This window comes from Crinia signifera, chromosome 2, assembly GCF_055691185.1.
Source record: "Crinia signifera chromosome 2, ASM5569118v1, whole genome shotgun sequence".
Classification (NCBI taxonomy): domain Eukaryota; kingdom Metazoa; phylum Chordata; class Amphibia; order Anura; family Myobatrachidae; genus Crinia; species Crinia signifera.
Genome location: NC_139218.1, coordinates 138,228,660 through 138,235,985, shown reverse-complemented (window position 1 = coordinate 138,235,985; position 7,326 = coordinate 138,228,660).

Here is a 7,326-nt window from a genome sequence, read left to right as displayed (position 1 = left end):
GTGACTTTTTAAAAGAGGTGAGTATCTTAAAGGTAAGGTAAAGGAGCATTCACATGGTGTGATTTGACAGATGCAATTAAGCATGGATTGCTCTGTGTGTATGCCTCGAGCAACAGCGATGTGTGGTCCCACGCATTGCCATCACCTGACTCGATCTAGACTATGTGTAGTTAAGATCTATTCAAATCGCCAGTGTTCAAATCAGAGGACATTGGTTAGCAGAGATCTCCCATACACACATCACTATGTGTGTATGGGCAATCTAGCAAGCCCTGTGTGCTGAGCGATCTAACTAGATTAGATCGCTCAGCACACCAGGCTCATACACATTGCCCCATGTGTATAAGCCTTAAGAACCAGTGGTGTTTATGCATGTTTCATTTAGAAAAAAAAGATATATGTGACTTTGAGTATAACATGGCAATAGGTCTCAAACACAACAGCACATTTGTACCAGGAACAACATTACTGGGGTTTCTGATGAAGAATTCTTATAGGACACCACTGTCAGCCTTCGATTGGGTACAGATCACTGTTTAATTCAAAGGACTAGATCTGGGGTAGCCAGCTCCAGTCCTCGAGAGCTACCAACAGTTAATGTTTTCCAGATCTCCTCACAAAATCACAATTAAAGTAATTAGCTCCACCTGTGGATCTTTTAAAATGTGTTAGTGAGTAACGAGTGCACCTGTGCAGCAGCTAGGTTGTCTGGAAAATGTGAACTGTTGGCAGCTCTCGAGGACTGGAGTTGGCTGCCCCTGGACTAGATGTATGAAGCCTTGTAGAAAGATAAAGCAATAGCCTTATAGCAACATACTGCCATTTTCAGGCAGTGTTTCAAAAATGACAGCTAGTAGATTATTTCTACTCTCCACTTTACCTCTCGTCAAGCTTTGATAACTCTCTCCCAAAGTCAGACAACAGCAGATTACAACAGTGTTTTTTGCAACAGTGTTGTAAAAAAGAGACAGAATGCACAACTTGTTTGTCTTTGTCATAGGTAGGTGTGGCGGTTGACTATCCTGAGATGTGTGTGGATTTTTTTTTTTTTTTTTTATAAAAGAGGAAAACAAATAAAGTGAACACAGAGTGATTCCAAAAACATACTCTCCGTATTATACATGCTCACTGATTCTTGGATGTAATTGAGTCTTGGGTAATACTGCACTATTACCTGCTGGCGATTGCAGATTATTTATTCTTATAGGTGTTCCAAGGTTTGCTTCAAAAAGGTTACACAAAATCAGACAAAATAAATCCTTCAAGATCATACTCACTGTTTATAAATGTATAATTTGTTTTAAACATTCATTTATAATCCACCAGTTTAATAGTAATGGAATAAAGTCCTATTATCTCATTACAGAGAGTTGTAAGAATTTATGCATTCTTGAATGCTAAGCAAGGGCATATTAAGAGAGGAACGGGCCGGTGTACATCTCTATCTGGGCCCAGCAGTGCAGTGACTCTTTCAGCACTGGAGTCACTCTGGGAAAACTGCCATTGTCCTGGTGATGTTCTTACTGTGCTGGGTAAAGGGCTCATGCGCCATTTTCCAAGTGATTTGTGCAGAGCTTCTGTAGCTGACGTGGTATCCAGAGGGGTTACATGGTGCACATGAGTCGCTGGGTAATAAACACTTGGAATTATATGGACTTTATTCTGTATGCTTTAGTAAATTACCATAAGGCTTTATTGGTCTAATTGTGAAGATCAACAACACAAGGGGTGCCATCTTACAACTGCACTCACTGCGCTGCAACAGTTCATTGCACCCAGGAGTGTATAGTTACCAGACCAAATTGGGTAGGGATATATTGTCTCCTATAGCTGGAGATACTATTGCAAGTGTCCCGGAGTATTGCGTAGTGGAGGAAACTAATTCACTCAGCAGTCTTGGTGGTATATGAATACCTTGGCTTGTCGCTAAATCCTCTTTAGTTTGAAACAGACTGGTCCAGAATAGAGTTCGTTGGATCTGGTTTTTCCAAGGTGCAGGCTGGAGCAAATGGAGAAGGGGGGCTCAACGCGTTTCAACGTGTTCACACATCTTCATCAGGAGCTGGAAGCTTGCCAAACGGAGCAATTATGCTAGCAAAATATGTACATTTTTTTTTTTTATGAAATAATTTTGTATATATATTTACATTTTTTTCTTTTCCTTTTTTTTTAGAGAATTCTCTAATTAAATTGTATTTATTATATGGTATAAATTGTTTAATAAATGTATACATTTTTACATGTTACATGTAATAAGTGTCCATTATTCAGTCTAACCCAGGCATTCCCAACCACGGTCCTCAAGGCACACCAACAGTGCAGGTTTTAGTGATATCCAGGCTTCAGCACAGATGGTTTAATCAGAATCCCTCAGATACTAATTAAGTCACCTGCAAACCCTGCGCTGTTGGTGTGCCTTGAGGACCATGGTTGGGAATGCCTGGTCTAACCCAAGCGCTGTATAAATAGTAGATACTATGTGTTGCCATAAAATATCTCTCCTCCTGAGCCATACTTGCCTACCCTACTGCATCTTGCAGGAGACTGCCCCAGAAAGTTGGTTAAAAGTCCCAGATTCCACACTGCTGTCCCTCCACCGCCTTCCAGCTACTGCAGGCCAGTAGAGAATGTTTCCCCATATATAATACAGAGAAATAGCCTCACCCCAACATGGCACCCCACAGCTGAAAACCATTTTGTGGAACCAGAGCCAGCCTGCAACATGAGGTAACAATGCCTTTATGGTCTTGGGAGTGAATGAAGGGACAATACAGATACATACAATATAGCGTTTCTCTAGAACACCCTGACAAGTTCCATAGGCTGCCTATGCCCAACTGTATTTAGTAGATTACTGTGGTGGCCACCTCCCCTGATGGCGACCCTGCTTCTAAGATACGTAGCTCCTGTTTTCTCCAGTGGCGTGTCATGAGTCGGGACACCTAATGAACTTTATTGTGCAGTGACTGTGAGCAGCAGGCCATCAACTGGTTGGTGGTGGGACCATGGCCCTCCAGACAGAGGTCATAGCTCTGGGTCATAGTGTCCAGGCCCGGTACTGCTGTACTGTCATTCCCCCCTTGATGACGTCCCTGCTCTGCAGTACTGCTCCTCAGGGGCTATTGCAGGAAATGCATGGCTCTTTTACAGGACAGGTATATCTGAGTATGGGATATATGCTGGGTACTGTGTGGGTTTGGGGGTGCCTTCTGTGCACTGTATAAAAATGGCTGGGGGGCACATGATGGACTCTGTGTGGGTATGGAATGAGGGTTTGTTGACACTGTGTGAATATAGGGGGAGCATTCTGTGCACTACATGGGTATGGGGGTGTATTCTGGCCACTACACTATGGGGGTTGTATGTTTGACACTGTATGAGAGGGTGCATTCTAGGTGCTGTGAAGGTATAATGGGTTTTGCTGGGCACTGAATAGGTATGGGGGTGGGAGAGTATATACTGGCCACTGTATAGGGACAGGGCATATATGCAGAGCCGGATTAACAATGGGCCTGATGGAGCTATAGATCCAGGCCCACTCTCCAAATAGGCCCATTTTGTAGATGAGGACTGGGGCTTTTCAACGAGCCCAGCCATGCATCACTAGCCTCCCGGGAACCGGAGATACCGCCAGACAAATCTGGAACGTTTTCCCCATAGGATAACATGGGACCCACTAATTCCGACCCCCACCCAGTTCCGACGGCTGTCCCCCTGGCATCACAGTAGCTCGCTTGATCTCATTCAAACCCAAATCGCTGGGCCTTTAACCAGGCTGGATTATATGGGTTAATTGGTTCCAGAGATATTGTGGTTAAACCGATCATTTCATGGCTGTTCATGTTTCTGAGGGCAGATTTCTCTGGAACCAAATGGCCCAGTTTCATGGGACCAAAATCATTCAAAGCCCACTTAAAAGTTCTTCAATATGATACTGGTCTCATGTAAATGAGTCAGTTGGTTCCGAAGATACAGTATAGACGGTGGTGGTTTTCTCTCCCCTTCACAGTAGAAAATGCAGGGACTAGGCTGGCCAGCCCAGGAATGTCCCTGCATAATCCTGGGACCATATTCCTGGGTAAGTCCCTGCATTTTCTGGTGTGAAAGGGTTATTATTTTAAATAGCCGGGACCTGCAGTGCTCTCAATACAGCCGGGCAGCCCACCCGCTCTCTGCCCGGCTGTCAATGGCTGTCACTTCTGCCCAGTGGCGGCTGTCCCCCTGTTACCACGAGCATGTATTCCCCCTTGGCAATGATCATGTAATGCCACATGGAAAAGAGCATGGAACCACTGGCAATTAGCACGTAGGTAAGCAGCACTTATGTAGCATAATTTTTAATAGGCATTATGGTGTTTGGCATAATACATAATGGAAATTATGGTGTGTGGCTTAACATATAATGGGCATTATGGTGTAAATTTTTAATGCGCGCCTTTGGTGCGCAATGTCCCTGTTTGTGAAGCATATTGTGAATTTCGACTCCGTTTGGTATAGTGTGTATTTTGGCTCAATCCATGTGGTGAAATGTTAATTTAGCCTTAATCAGTGTGGCATAAGGTGAATTTTGGCTCAATCCATGTGCCATAGTGTGTATTTTGGCTCAATCGGTGTGCATTTTGGATCATTCCATGAGGCATAATGTGTAAGAGGCAAGTACAGTATTAGGGGGTTAATCTATTGTGTTGCATGATTTGTATAAGGGGTATATGGTGTGGTAAACTTATGTGACCACATAAAAGGTGCTGAAATGTTGTCTACCAAGTTTTGGCCTTCAGTATTTTTTTTATGACTGGAATGCCGCCTCACGCCGCAAGTATCTTAGGCATGAGGCGGCATCCTGCAGGTGCACCGTTGGAGGGCACCTGGCAATATATCTCCCTGCATCCTGTGAGTGTCTGCATTTATAATTTATATATGCATGCATTAAACTGCACCAGCACTTTTCTTAATAAATTTGGAGCCTTATGTGTGCTGCCTACTTTGCTGGGACAGGGAGTGTTCATATATATCATGCAATGCTCTCAGGGATGGCGATGCATGGTTGGCACTGAAGCCCAAAATCTGCAGCCGCCGCTGGATGGTAAGTATATTCTATTGTCCCTCTTTTCTGTGCCAGGCCCTTGCATATGCCAACCTCTTTGCCATTTTCTACCCTATGCAAAACACTTTGCATTTTTCCTATTTCCAATTTAAGAATAGACTAATAGTTCAGAATATGGCAGCCCAACCACTACCGTGTTTCCCAGATAATAAGACCTACCCCGTCACCACCCCAGTTAACACCGCTAACCCCCCTCACCTCCACTTCAGCTTCTGGTCCCAGGGATGCACTGCAGGCGGCACGTGACATCATCGCGCACATCATGTGGCTGCAGCACAACACAGAGCAGTGGCGCAGCCAATAAGAACTGGAAAGTTCTTTATTGTTGGGGACTGTGACGGTATGTTATTTAAAGGAGGACTGCGGCATGTTTAAGAAGGAGGACTAGGGGCATGTTAAAGAAGGAGGACTGGGGGCATTTTAAGAAGGAGGACTAGGGGCATGTTAAAGAAGGAGGACTGGGGGCATTTTAAGAAGGAGGACTGCGGGCTTAAAATAAGCCCTACCCCAAAAATAAGGTGTTTTTTGATAAAAAAAAAAAAAGACAGTGTCTTATTATCGGGGAAACACGGTAGATTCCCAGAGGGCCAGAGAATCAACAGAAAAATAAGGGATTTTGCTATGTACCCTTGATTGAGGATCAACTTTTATATTCTGTACCAACATCCAAAGAAACAAATAAATATGCCGTTTGGATGAACAACGTCTTTGCTTACTTTACTGAAAATTGTGGACTTTCTTACCTGAATTTTATGGTTTAAATTAGTTAAAAGTATGTGCACAAATAGAGACACACCCATGAGCAGACCACCCAACCAGAACACTGGTCACCCCCCCACATTATTAGGTGCTGGCCACTTCCCCTATTATTGCGCATAACAGGCCCTTGATAATTTTCAGCTCCAGGCCCATTTAGACCTTAATCTGGCTCTGCATATATGTGGGTATGGGGAGTGTATATGGATATCTAAATGGATATCATCTGCATGCTGAGCACTAAGGGTATGGGAGGTACATGCTGGGCATTGTATGCTGTACGATTTCTTTAGATCTCAGCAGATCTATCAAGTAGTATCAGCCATGTCTTTATCTTAGTACGTTAATTTTCACTTGCCAGTGCAGAACATGCGCTTATAATTGGATTTAGGCACACCATCTGACCAGACTAAGACATGCCCCCTCAACAGTGCACTGTGTTATAAACTTCTTGAAACTACTTCCCAAAAGTAGTCAAATACTATCCAGAGCCTACAATGCTCCTCGTGCAGCAGAGGATGCAGAGCAGGTAGGCTCCGGGCAGAATAGGCACTCTCTCAGCACTGCTTCCTCTGCTGTCCTCTGTGGCTGCTGGCTGCTTCTGCGCCTGTTATGAGCATGAGCGTGAGAGGCAGTGGCACTGGCAGCACAGAGGGAGCTCCCTCCCGGCTTATCGGCAGCGCTACTATTGTCGCAGCGCTATTACTGTCAGTAACTGGCGATACTAGTGATGGCAACTGATGTGGGCATATGTATAAGCAGCGCTACTAGTGTCAGCAACTGGTTTGGGCATATGTATAGGCAGTGCTACTACTGTCAGCAACTGGTGTACAGTATAGGCAGCGCTACTACTGTTGGCAACTAGTGTAGGCATACTGTATGTATGGGCAGCACTACTACTGTCGGTTAATGTGGGTATTATGTATAAGCAGCGCTACCGCTGTCAGCAACTAGAATTGGCGTTATATATAAGCAGCACTACTACTGTCAGCAACTGGTATGGGCTTATGTATAAGCAGCACTACTACTGTCACCAACTGGTATGGGCTTATGTATAAGCAGCGCTACTACTTTCGGCAACTGGTGTGGCCATTATGTCTAAGCAGCGCTACTACTGTCGTAACCGTGGGTATTATCTATATATAAAAGCAGCGCTGCTACTTTAGCCAACTGTGGGTGTTATGAATAAGCAGTGATAACACTGTGGGCATATGCAGGATTACTCGGGGTATTATGTGTAGCATAATGTGTGTCATAATGTCATATGGCATTATGGTGTGTGGCATATTGTGTACGGGGCATTTTGATGTGTGGCATAATGGCCCTTATTCTGATTGACGCGTACTTTACCGCATACTTTCGGATCTTGTCTTTAAGGCATCTGCGCATGCGTGGAGAACGCTACGCGCATGTGCCACGCCTTGACTCCGTACCTGTTCGGGCAAATCCCGTACAAAACTGGTCAC